Source organism: Mandrillus leucophaeus, unplaced genomic scaffold (assembly GCF_000951045.1).
Source record: "Mandrillus leucophaeus isolate KB7577 unplaced genomic scaffold, Mleu.le_1.0 Scaffold111, whole genome shotgun sequence".
NCBI lineage: Eukaryota > Metazoa > Chordata > Mammalia > Primates > Cercopithecidae > Mandrillus > Mandrillus leucophaeus.
Window position 1 is genome coordinate 4,158,819 of NW_012099321.1, and position 13,912 is coordinate 4,172,730.

Genomic DNA, 13,912 nt, shown 5'->3' on the forward strand with positions numbered 1-13,912 from the left:
CACACACACACCCCATACACACCACACAGACGCACACGCACCTCATACACACACACCACACACCCCATACACACCACACACACACGCACCTCATACACACACACCACACACACCCCATACACACCAGACACATGCACACGCACCTCACACACACATACCACACATACCCCATACACACCACATGGACACATGCACACTTACCTCATACACACATGTCACACACACACCCCATACACACCACACACACGCACCTCATACACACACCACATACACACTACACAGACACACACGCACACGCACCTCATACACACATACCACACACACACCCCATACCACACACACACGCATACACACCTCACACACCACACACACACCAGACACCATATGTGCACACATACACACCATATACATACCACACGGACACACACACACACCCCTCATACACATACCACATACACACACGACACACACCATACATACACACCACACACCAGACACACCATACACATATGCACACACACCCCATATACACACACCACACATACACCACACACACACATGCACACACACCCCATACACACACACCCCATACATACACACCACACACACACACAACCCATAAACACACACCAGACACATACCATACACACATACACACACATGCACACACACCCCATACACACACCACACACACACACACACAACCCATAAACACACACCACACATCATACACACGCCCACACATGCACACATACCCCATACACACACACTGCACACACATACACAACCCATACACACACCACACACACACCCTGCAGACACCATACACACATGTACACACCATATACACACCACACGGACACACATACCCCCCATACACATCCCCCACACACATACACACACGACACACACCATACACACCACACACCAGACACACCATACACACATGCACACACACCCCATATACACACACCACACACACACCACACACCATACACACACATGCACATGCACCCCATACATACACACCACACACACGCACAACCCATAAACACACCAGACACATACCATACACACATACACACACATGCACACACACCCCATACACACACCACACACACACACAACCCATAAACACACACCAGACACACATCATACACACACCCACACATGCACACATACCCCATACACACACACCGCACACACATACACAAACCATACACACACCACACACACACACAGAGACACACAGACCATACACACACCCCCATACTCACACCCCCACACACACCACGCACACCACACATGCATGTACCCCATACACAGACACACACATGCACACACACAGACACACACCATAAACACACACACGCACATACCATACACACCCACCCCCCCCCCCACACACACAGAAAACCATCTCAGATCTTAGTTTGGAGAGAAGGATGCTCTCCTGACCCTGGCATCTGGTGTCTGCTCTCACACCAGCCAGGATCTGCCAGTGAGATCCAAGTGCTGGATCCAGGCTCCAAGGCATGGCTTGCTTTCTGTCACTTCTCTCCAGGGCTGTGGCCTCTGGCTGCTCCTGCTCTTCCAGTCTGGGGGCCCCACCCCAGCAGAGAATGTGACCTGGTTCCCTGAGCTGGACACATGTTGGATTTCTTTGGTCTCCTGACTCAGGAAGTCCTAGAATCCTGGATTGGAGGTGCCTTTGGCAGTCACCCAGTTTTGTTTACTCGTGGTCTAGATGAGAAGAGAGCCTCAGACACTGCACTGGATGTAGGCAGGAACATGGTCAGAATTAGGTGACTTGCTCAGCATCTTGTGGAGGTCAGGCACAAAGATGGAGGCCACCTACCTTTGACTGCTATGTCTGGGAGTCCCTGGAGTCACCACTGCTCTGGGAACAAGTTGCTTCACCCTGATTTGGGATCTCAAGGCTTTTCTTATTCTGGCCCTGAGTGCTGTTAGCTCTTTCCTTCCCCCATTCTTGAGTGATTTGGTAGAATGAACCTGCAAACGCTGACATGGCCTCTGAACAGCAAGGTCACAGGTCATGGCTGTGTTGGGATGAAGAAGGGTGTGGGGTCTGGAATTTGGCTCTAGTTCTGGAGTTTGGGAAGAGGAAATTCTGAATGTCCCTGGGATGGAGTTATGCTTTAAGATGCGATGTAGAAAACGAGTTATGTGAATCTCTAGGCCACTATCCAGGGACTAATCATCTAGTGGTCTTGGGCATTTGTCTTCAAGATTTGATGGCCAAGAGAAAAACAGTATCGATGCGGAAAACATACTCAGAAAGTAAGCTGCTGCTAATTGCCTTCTCCAGGAAGGATTAACCCTAAGTAGAACTGAGCCGCGTGTGTCACCCTGCAGCCCTGAGAAACCTGCTGCTTACTTTCATTTGAAGTGCCTACTATTCAGAATGAACCCTTCCTCGGCACACTGTGACACCTTCAACTCAGCCTGGAATGCTGCTGTTTGTCATGCAATGGGCCTGGTTTGCCTTCAGACCCTGCGATACCATTTTCCCTTCCTTTGCTCTTTTTTTTTTCTTTTCTTTGAGACAGAGTCTTGTTCTGTCACCTAGGCTGGAGTGCAGTGGCACTATCTCGGCTCACTGAAACCTCTACCTCCCGGATTCAAGTGATTCTCCTGCCTCAGCCTCCTTAGTAGCTGGGATTACTGGCACGTACCACCATGCCCGACTAATTTTTGGTACTTATTTATTTATTTATTTATTTTTTGAGACAGAGTCTCGCTTTGTTGCCCAGGCTGGAGTGCAGTGGTGCTATCTCGGCTCACTGCAAGCTCTGCCTCCCGAGTTCACGCCATTCTTCTGCCTCAGCCTCCCAAGTAGCTGGGACTACAGGCGCCCGCCACCATGCCCGGCTAATTTTTTGTACTTTTTTAGTAGAGATGGGTTTCACTGTGTTAGCCAGGATGGTCTCCATCTCCTGACCTCGTGATCTGCCTTCCTCAGCCTTCCAAAGTGAGCCATTTTGTTATTTTTAGTAGAGACAGGGTTTTACTGTGTTGGCCAGGCTGGTCTTGAACGCCTGACCTCAAGTGATCTGCCTGCTTTGACCTCCCAAAGTGCTGAGATTACAGGCGTGAGCCACTATGCCTAGCTTTTTTTGTTTTTTTTTCAATTTGAGATCTTACTCTGTTGCCCAGGCTGGAGTGCAGTGATGCAATCATAGCTCAAACTCCTGGGCTCAAGTGATCCTCCCACCTCAGCCTCCCACGTAGCTGGGACTGCAGATGTGCGCCACCACCCTGGGCTAATTATTTTTATTTTTTGTACAGATGGAGGGTCTCACTTTATTGACCAGGCTGGTCTCGAACTCCTGGTTTCTTTTTTTTTTTCTTTTCTTTTGAGACAGAGTTTAGCTTTTGTCACTCAGTCTGGAGTGCAGTGGTGCGATCTGGGCTCACTGCAACCTCCATCTCTGGGTTCCTCCTGAGTAGCTGGAATCACAAGCACGTGCCACCATGCCTGGCCAATTTTTGTATTTTTTTTTTTTTTTTGAAATGGAGTTTTGCTCTTGTTGCCCACGCTGGAGTGCAATGGTACGATCTCAGCTCACTGCAACCTCTGCCTCCCGAGTTCAAGTGATTCTCCTGTCTCAGCCTCTTGAGTAGCTGGGATTGCAGGCGCTCGCTGCTACGCCCAACTAATTTTTGTATTTTTAGTAGAGATGGGGTTTCATCATATTGGTCAGGCTGGTCTCAAACTCCTGACCTCAGGTGATCCACCTGCCTCTTCCTCCCAGAGTGCTGGGATTACAGGCATGAGCCACCACGCCTGGCCTGAACTCTTGGTTTCAAGCGATGCTCCTGCTTTGGCCGGAGTTAAGTCTTTGTTGCCAGTAGACTTGGCTTTGGGCACACCAGAGATGAACCCTGAGTGACTTACGGGTCTTCACATTCTCTCTGCATTCTCCTTTGTGTACTTCCTCCCACTCACCTGCTGTGTTAGCGCAAGTCATTCGAATGGATTTTTGTTTTGATTTACCTGCTTCACGCCATGCTTCCCCACTAGGGCTGTGCTTTACCCAAATTGACTTACTTGGGGAATCCTATCTGGCTGTTGCCAGCTGCTCCCTGAAGAGTTGGATCTTTCTTCATACCCTGGATCACAGACTGAGAGTTGTGCTGTCAGTGGCAGATCACCCAGGACCACAGTGGCACCATCTTGGAACTCGAAAATTGACAGTTGTCAGGATTCCCCTCACTCTGATTTGTTACTGGGGCCCAGAGCCTGTGCTAAGCCTAGACGCTGTGCCTCAGGCTGCTTTCTAGGCTGTCTGGGGTCAGCCTCTGCAGCAGGTTCCCCTGGCCCAGGGCAGGCTCTTACTCTTTCCTGCCAGTTGAGCTCTCAGGGTGTTTTGTGGCAGAACCGTCTTTGAGTTTGAATGACCAGGTAGAACTCACTAGCGGTCCACTGCCGAGGATTCTTTATGTTTTCCCAGAAAGCAGTAGAGCTCACCTGGCTTGACATATTCTTGAAAAAGGAGTCTTGCTGTGATACAGAAATAATTCAGGACATTTTACTTCTTCAGTGGTTGGGTTAGTTCTTTGTTGTGTGAACGGCCAAACAGCCACTCCACGTTTAAGTGTGGATGTTTCAGATAAGTTATAAAATGGTATTAGTGAGCATTTATTACTGTGTGCCAAGCACACTTCATTGGGTTTTTATTTCATTCTGACAACAAGTTTAATTGGTAGTTATTATTGCCCTCATTCTGAAGATGAGGTGGGTGAGGCTGACAGGGGAAGAATTTACCCGTGGTTACATAATAAAAAAGTAGCACAGCTGGGACTCTAACCCTGACAGTCTAACTGTAGTACCCCTGCCATTATTGCTGGTAATGAGACAAGCACAAGGGTGACTGGGAGGATGGAGAGCCTGCAAAGGTAGTTACTGGTTAAGAAAGAGAAACCTGAGGACTCTCGGGGCTGGGAAGTCCTAGAAGGTAGGGTACTCGTGTGGCTTAGTTTTTGATCATAGTGTCCAGGATTTGATGAATATGTATTCATTAAATGAATGAATGAACAAACTAAAGAGGGCCAGGGAAGGAAGTGGCCAGAAGTCAGGTCCTTGGGGAATGTGGAGTGCCCAACATTGCTTTCCTGGGGTTGGGGACAGGGCCAAAATGGAATGGAAGCTCTGCAGAGAGGGACATCCTGGGGATTTTGGTCCATTCCTATGAAGAGAGGCATTGACAACTGTGTGTGGTCGTTGAACATCTTTATTTGATAGGGAAAAGGAGATCCCTGCTATGTTTTCTTAATTATTTAATAGGTAGTAATAAGCAGAAGATTTTCGAACCCAGGTCTGTCTTTGTGTGTTGAAGCCACTTGGTAGGTGGTGTTCACTGAACCTGAATCTGTTACTGCTGCTGCTATTGCTGTTGCTACTGCTGTTGTTACTCACTGCAGCTTATACTTACTAAGTGGTTGCCATGTACGAGCCGTGGTGTGAAATGCTTTTACATGTGTTACCCCATCGAACCTCTCCATAATCCTGGGGCCTAGGGTCCGTTGTCACTCTGCTCATGGTTGTGCAGGTGGTAAATGCAGCATTGGAGCCAGATCCGTCGACTCGAGCGTGCAACCTCCCCTTTGTCTGCCTCCCTCCTCCCACTGACCTCTGTGCTCAGCCCTGTGCAAGGTCCTGTAGATGATGTGGAAAATGAATTCAATGAGGCTTTTGCCACCAGGAAGCTTCAGGGTTAGTTGGGGAGAGGAAAACAACACACACAAAACTGTGGTGCTAATAATCCTGGCATATCATGTAACAGGGTAGCATATCATTAAGTGCCAGTGCCAATGCCCGGATGCCAATATTTAGGTTGAAGGAGAAGGGGTTGCCATTTTCCTTTGCTGCCACCCATAAGGGAAAGAGGTGGCATGTCATATGGAAAGTTCTCAGGCTGGGAAGATAAGAGATCAAGGTTGCAATCGTGGCTCTGCCACTAAGTTGATTTACATCCTAGGCAAGTCATTTATCCTGTGGAGTATGGGCACTCTAGGTGGTCCTTTCACCACCACACCTGGCTAATTTTTATATTTTTAGTAGAGATGGGGTTTCACCATGTTGGTCAGGCTGGTCTCGAACTCCTGACCTTGAATGATCCCACCGCCTTGGCCTCCCAAAGTGCTGGGATTACAGGCATGAGCTACCGTGCCCAGCCTCTAGGGGATCCTTAATGTGCCTTTTATCCCTTCATTTCCTGAGAATAGAAGGAGATCCTGGAGTTCAACAGCATTATTAACACATGTTTACTAAATTTATTCAATGTGCCAGATGCTGATCTAAATACTGTGGCTACATCAGTGAACAGGACAGGCTTTGCCTTCATAGAGTTTATATTGTCTTCGGGGAAATAGACAACTGGGGTGGGGAGAGCTGGGGGCTCCCTTTGTAGAGAAGGTGTCACTAGATCCAGATGTTGAAGAGTGTATGAGGTTCATTTTTGCTATACATTATTCATGTTTGCAGAGTATTTTGTGGGTTTTCACTTACTTTTTAAAATTTTTATTTATTTATTTTTTAAAGACAGAGTCTCACTCTGTTGCTGAGGATCCAGTGCAGTGGCATGATCTCAGCTCACTGCAACCTCTGCCTCCCAGCTGCAAGAAATTCTCATGCCTCAGCCTCCCGAGTAGCTGGGTTTACAGGGCCTGCGCCACCATGCCCAGCTAGTTTTTGTATTTTATTAGAGATGGGGTGTCACTACGTTGGCTAGGCTGGTCTCGAACTCCTGACGTCAGGTAATCCACCCACTTTGGCATCCAAAGTGCTGGGTTACAGGTGTGAGCCACTATGCCCGGCCCGGTTTTCATTTCCAAGATGTCCTTTGATTGTTATACCCACTCTGCCCCAAACAGAGATGAAGAGAAGGAGGGTGTTCTAAGTTGGGGAAACAGCAGTCATTGTGGGGCAGAGGTGAGCTCGCTTGGTTGGAGGGGCATTTAAGGTCATCAGCATCCCCAGAAGAAGACCCTGAGACTAGGAGTCAGGCGCTGAGACAAGATCTGTCAGGAGGTTCTTTATTGAGGAAATGTTCCTGCGGGGACTATGAAGAGAGCTGGGGAAGGAGGACAGGGAAGGGAGGAGGCCAGCTCAGGTGGAGGGTGTGAACTCAGGTGGAAGTCTGAGCAAGGGATGGTTTCACTGTGGGCCTGCAGGAGCGCTGGGGTGAGTCATTCCTCAGTTTTGTCTCAGGGAGCTGGGCTTTCGTGTGCCTGCACTGGGCAGTAACTGGCTCCAGCTCTGCACATGTGGGCAGAACGGCTTCCAGCAGCCCAGAGGTAGTTCTCTGAAGCAGAGCTGTGGATGCAGGCCATGGAAGGCACAGCCAAATGGCAAAAAGAGATGGAGGGAATTTGGGAGGCCAGCGGCAATGTCTGCTAGATGGGCATACGGTAGGGGCGTGTTGGGGATCAGAACACAGCATGGGCCAGGTGCATCCTTGAATGTCTGGCAGACTTTAGAATCAGTGTGATTAAGTAACGAATCAAGGCTTCTCATACAGGCAGTGGTGACTCTAAACTGATATAGAACAAAAATCCATTAGCTAAAAAGGACCCATCTAAATGGAAAGTCTCAATATTATTGATTATGGACACTAATTTGGCTAATGCATTTAAAAATCAATATGTTGACATATCAAGCAAACATTTTTTAAAATTATAGTAAGGACATTCAGCATGAGATGTACCCTTTTAACAAAAGTTTAAATGCATGATACCATATTGTTGACTGTAGGCATGATGTTATACAGCCAGTCTCCCCACTCTAGAACTTCTTCATCTTGCATGCAATCAGATAATTCTTGAACAGAAACAAATGCTGGCTTGATTTTCCTTAAAATATTACTACAATATTATGACACTAGCACTTGTATTTGAATTTCACATTGGTTCCCGTCATGACAGAGGAGATGAAATTCCTTAGGGCCGCCCTACTCTAGTACAACAATCTGCAGAGTAACCATGTTTTAGTTGCAGAGTATTGCTTATAGTCCCCCCGCTTTCTAATGTCCATTTGGCTAAGTAATTGCAAGACTAAATTATATGGCCCTGAACAAAGAGTAAACAGAAGCGCGAAAAACAATATTGCACTAGATTGCTGGTCTTGTCAAATTTACTCTGTCAAATGTGTTTTTTCCGCTTTTTCCAAAAAATACGTAGATGCTTTTACTTTCCAAAGGCCACAATACGACTCATGGATCATCAAATAACCAAAAAGACTGTATTGCTCTTGGTAACCCTGGGATGCCAATGAAAGCCCTTTGCTTTTATTTAATTTTTTAAAATAAACTGAAAGCAGTCCTTTCCATTGATGGGGTGAAGAGTGTTAGCAGTGTTGGTAACAAGATGGATATTTGGTGCATTTTAGTAGAAAGCATACAAAGGTATGGGAGGAGTTTATAATAACACATAATGTGTAATGGACAATACTGTTGTCTTAAAGGCTACATGAAAATTGGCGTTTTTAAAAAATATATGTGAAACTTTCCTAAGCAAATTTTGGCCGAAAGCCAGGAATAATTTTTGCATTGTATGCTTCAACCTGTCAGAATGTCAAGAACCAGGAAATAACGTTCTTTAAAAATTGGGGAATAGATGCACGTGGTGCAAAATTTGAACTGTAGGAATGCAGAGTTACTGACAAATTTCTCCCTCCCACTTCTGTCCTCTCGGCAGGGGGGCAGCCAGTCTTGACAGTTTCTTGTGTCTGTCTGGAGATAATCTCTGCCCATGAGACTATCTCTTAAGATCATGATAACTTTCAGATCTTCAGCAATTGTTTGGGCAAAGTGTCTTAAATTCATGGATTTTGTGTAACTGGTATCTTAACTACCCACATAGACATGTGATTTCCAGAAGTCAGTAGAATTGCTGATGTGCTTTTGTCTATAGTGTGTTAGAGTAAGAACGCAGAATCCTTTGGTTAAAAAAAAAACCTCAAAAGAAGATTATAAGTGACAAATCTGGACTTTTACCAAATGCAAATTTTGCTAAGGGTAAAATTATTATTAAAGAGTACTTTTTTTTTTTCTTTTTAAAGAGACAGGGTTCTTACTCCGTCTCCGAGACTGGAGTGTAGTGGTACAATCATAGCTCACTGCTGGATTTGACTGGGCCTGGTCAAAACATGTTTAGAATTAAAATTATATGTGGGCTTTTTGAGAGCTTAATGTAAAATAAAAAAGTGCAATTTTGCTTTATGTGTTTTCTGTAGCCATTGTATTTTTTAAATACTTCGTGTCTTTATAACAGGATGTACTTTGTCTAAATTAAAAAAAATTAAAAATAAGCCGGGCGCGGTGGCTCACACCTATAATCCCAGCACTCTGGGAGGCCAAGGCAGGCGGATCACCTGAGGTCAGGAGTTCGAGACCAGCCTGGTCAACATGGCAAAACCCTGTCTCTACTAAAAGTACAAAAATTAGCAGGGCATGGTGGCAAGCTACTCAGGAGACTGAGGCAGGAGAATCGCTTGAACCGGGGAGGCAGAGGTTACAGTGAGCTGAGATCATGCCACTGCACTCCAGCCTGGGTAACAAGAGCGAGACTCCATCTCAAAAAGCAAACAAACAAACCAACAAAAACTAAGCAACACATTGAAAGAATTGTGTTAAGAGTTAGCACTACTCAGTAGTAAAGTCCAAGCAGCTAAACAGATAGAAGCTATGAAACTTAGCAGAGGTTAAGTAACTATTGCAAAACCATAGTAATGACTATTCTCAGTTTTCTCAAAACTTCTCTTTGGTATGTTGTTGTTAGATTTTGCTTTACATTTTAACCTTCAACATTTGTTCAATATATTTATTATGTACATCTCTTTCTATATTTATAGATCTAGTTATGTACCAAAGAATGGTATGGCCAGACATGGTGGCTCATGTCTGTAATCCCAGCCCTTTGGGAGGCTGAGGTGGGAGGATCACTTGAGGCCAGGAATTTGAGACCAGCCTGGGCAATGTAGGAAGACCTCCATCTCTAAAATAAAATAAAATAATATAAAATAAAATAGAATAGAATAGAATAGAATAGAATAGAATAGATAAAATAAAATATCAATCGTGGTGGTGTATGCCTGTAGTCCCAGGTACTTGGGAGGCTGAGGTGGGAGGATCACTTGAGCTCAGGAGTTAGAGGCTGTGATCAGGACGGGGTACTCCAGCCTGAATTACAGAGCAAGACCCTGTCTGAAAAAAAAGTCATTTTATTAATTTATTATCTAAATCGTGTCTCTAAGGCAAAGGAGGTTATTGCATGTTTGGGAGAGGGGTTCATATTAGATTTTGCTTCAGAGACCAGTTTTATTAGTTATATCAATTGAGCACAGGGCAACATGATGAATATATTCATTAAGGAAACATCCATTTTTTGAGCCTCCTGTCATCATCCACAATATATGGTAATGATATCAGTGATCTCCACCTGTGACATTGTTGTTATGAAGAGTAAATAATGTATGTGAAAATGCTTTGATGAGCTTTAAAGTGCTACAGATGTTATCTGTTAAGAAAGTTTGTTCTGGCCAGGACATCGGGATGGATGTCGAGGTGGGGAGAGCTGGAGCTGGAGATGACAGCTGGGGATTTGTCACGGAGCTTCCTGATACGCCTGAGGTGGTGGGCATGGAGTTGGGTGGGGGCAGGTTTAGAGGCCACATGAGGGAAGAATGTTTGAAAGTTTAGTATCTGGTTGACTGGGGAGAGGAGGTGGGATTACTGACAGAGATTGGGGAGGGGAGAGGGAAACCGATTAGAAGGTGGTGGGGAAATGACATTGAGTTTGAGGCTGGATTGAAGAAAGGGCCGATGGAGTTGGCTTATTGAGTTTACGACTTTAGAACCATTTAAGTGGCCAGCAGTCAGAGTGGCCAGAGTTGAGACCCAGATGCGCCCAGGAGATTATCTGAAGTCCAGGCCTCTGACCTGGTCTTTTTTTTTTTTTTTTCCTTTTTGAGATGGAGTCTCACTCACTCTGTCACCCAGGCAGGAGTGCAATGGTGCGATCTTGGCTCACTGCAACTTCCGCCTCCCGAGTTCAAGCGATCCTCTTACCTCAGCCTCCTGGGTAACTGGGATTACAGGTGTGCACCACCACACCCGGCTAATTTTTGTATTTTTAGTAGATACAGGGTTTCACCGTGTTGGCCAGGTTGGTCTCAAACTCCTGACCTCAAGTGATCCACCCGCCTTGGCCTCCCAAAGTGTTGAGATTGCAGGCATGAATCACCGCGTCCGGCCTGACCTGGTCTTTAAGTCTCTGTCACCGGAGTTGGAAGACGGAAATAAAGGGAATGGGGGGTGTGGCTGAGAGACTTAACACACAATGAAACTTACCCTGTCTAAAGCTGATACCGGTGTCTGTCAACAAGAAATCGACATCCAAGTAATAGAATGAAAACATTAAGCCCACGCAGCAGAGGATGATACAGAATCGACTTCTCCTGAAGGGAAAGATTAAATACACAGTTTGAACTGCAGAATGGAGAGAGTAGCTATCAGCATGTCCTGTGTCCCTGTGTTAGCATCAGCCAGTGGACCTACAGGGCAGAGAGGAGGAGAGGTGTTTGGCATCAGAGCAGCAGGCAGAGCCACGGCCCAGGTCACCTGATGCCTGGGATTCGCTTGGCTCCCCTGCTTTGGTTGCTCATGTCAGGGTGAGGGCTTTGGAATGTGGGGCAGCGACAGCTATGCTCCTCCTTCCCAATCCTGTCACACCGTTCTCCTACATTCAGATGTCTACCCCAAGCTATACCCCCTCTGTAGGCACATTCTTTTCTGTGAGTCTAGATGGCCGTGGCTTTTGGTGGCTGAGCTATGATTTTAGCTCACAAACAGCCATGTCAGCTCATGCCCTAGCTCTGGGATTACCAGGGACGTCCCCTCCCTCCCTCTCCTGCTAGCTGCTTTTTACTGTCTGCTGGACGCTCCAGGGGCCTGTAAGAGAAGGTCAGATGGCACCAGCATCTCTCCTTCCTTCCCCCTTCCTGCTCTGAATCCCTGGTCTATTGGAGTTTGGCACCCAAGAGCCAGTTGGACAAGTTTCTGCCCTGCCCAGCTTGGGCAATGACACTGGGCCTCTTTTGGTGTAACCCTGCTGGTCCTGCTCTTGTATTTACCTTTCGTTGATAATCAGCTCTTAGATAATGTCTCATGGGAGATGGCAGGGCCCAAAGGAAAGTGCATGGGATTTGGGAATCAGAAAGGGTTGTGCTTGAATACTGGCTCCCCTGCTTGCTGCCTGTGTGACCTAGGGCAGGTTCCTTCACCAGCCGCATCCTTAGTTTCTTCATCTGTGAAATGGGATTGTTAGGATTAGGCGACCACATGTGAAGATGCCTAGCAGCATGCCTGGCACATCATAATTTCTAAATATATGTCAGTTTCCTTCTTTCTTTCTCAGGCTGTTTCTTTGCCAAAGCACCAGATTGATGTTAGGAGTTTGAGCTCTGTCTTCATTTGGCTCCCTAAGAAAGTCACTTCCCCCAGTTGAGCCTTAGAGGACTCATGTGTGGTGAATGAAGAGGTATGCACAGAACCTTTGAGTGCTGACATGCTGTGAGTTTATGGATCAATAGTTGGGTCTTCTGGTCATTTCTGTGTTCTTTGTGACTCTCACTGGAAGAGGGGGAAGGGAGTAGGAGTCACATGGGTAACAATTTCCCCTTCAACAAGAAATACTGCTGTTGCTAGAAAAAGGATTAACGTGGGAGGTGTGCCACATCCCTGTATGGACACCTCAGCTGCTTCCTTGGTGACGGAGAAGAATAAGCCAGATATTTTCCCCTCCTAGGGAGCTGGCTCCTTCAAGGACCTTAGTGGCAGAAGAACTCTTGAGCAAAAAGGAAGGTACTGGCATTGTCTTCATAAAACCACATTTATTTATCTATTTATTTATTTTTGAGATGGAGTCTGGCTCTGCCGGCCGGGCTGGAGTGCAGTGGCATGATCTCGGCTCATTGCAACCTTCGCCTCCTGGGCTCAATCAGTTTTCGTGCCTCAGCCTCCCAAGTAGCTGGGATTACAAGCACATGCCACTATGCCCGGCTAATTTTTTATACTTTTAGTAGAGATGGGGTTTCACCATGTTGGCCAGGCTGGTCTCGAATTCCTGACTTCGGGTGATCCCCCTGCCTCAGCCTCCCAAAAAGTGCTGGGATTACAGGCGTGAGCCAGCGCGCCCAGCCTAAAACCACCTGTCTTTTAACAGGAACCTGCCCTGTGCCCTATGTGGTTTCTCAAAATTTAGAAGTCCAACAAGTGTACAGACCACTCCTGACTTGTAGACATCCTCATGTGGGATCACTGCCAGCCAGACACGGCACGGCACAGCATGGGAATCTCCATTCCCTCTTCCTCTCTCTCTCCTACCTTTACTCCCTCCTCTCTGTTGGCTGCTGGTGCAGCAGCCAGGTAACTCTGGGCTACTGGCTGGCGTGGCCTTTTCTCTTACCAGCTGCTGTGTCTCTGGGCCAGAGTTAGCAGGGCCAGCTGGTGCCTGCAGCCATGACCTCCAACCTGGAGGCACATGGAATCCCTTGGGAGCTCTGGAAACAGGCAGGTGCCTGTGCCCTATCCCAGACCAGTTCAAACCCTGAGGATGAAGCATGGGTCTTAGTTTGTTTAGAAATCTCCCAAGGTAGCCAGGAGACATGGTGACTCATGCCTGTAATCCTAGTACTTTGGGAGGCCAAGGTGGGTGGATCAGCTGATGTCAGGAGTTCGAGATCAGCCTGGCCAATATGGTGAAACCCCATCTCTACTAAAAATACATAAATTAGCCGGGCGTGTTTGGTGCATGGCTGTAATCCCAGCTACTTGGGAGACTGAGGCACAAGAGTTGCTTGAACCTGGGAGGTGGAGGTTGCAGTGAGCCG

General features: G+C 46.8%; 1 protein-coding gene across 1 annotated transcript in view; it reads left to right on the forward strand.

The window, feature by feature from the left end:
- Positions 1-13,912, forward strand: part of PLEKHA2 (pleckstrin homology domain containing, family A (phosphoinositide binding specific) member 2) — an 82,183-nt gene that overhangs the window by 17,069 nt on the left and 51,202 nt on the right. The gene's annotated exons all lie outside the window — the stretch shown is intronic.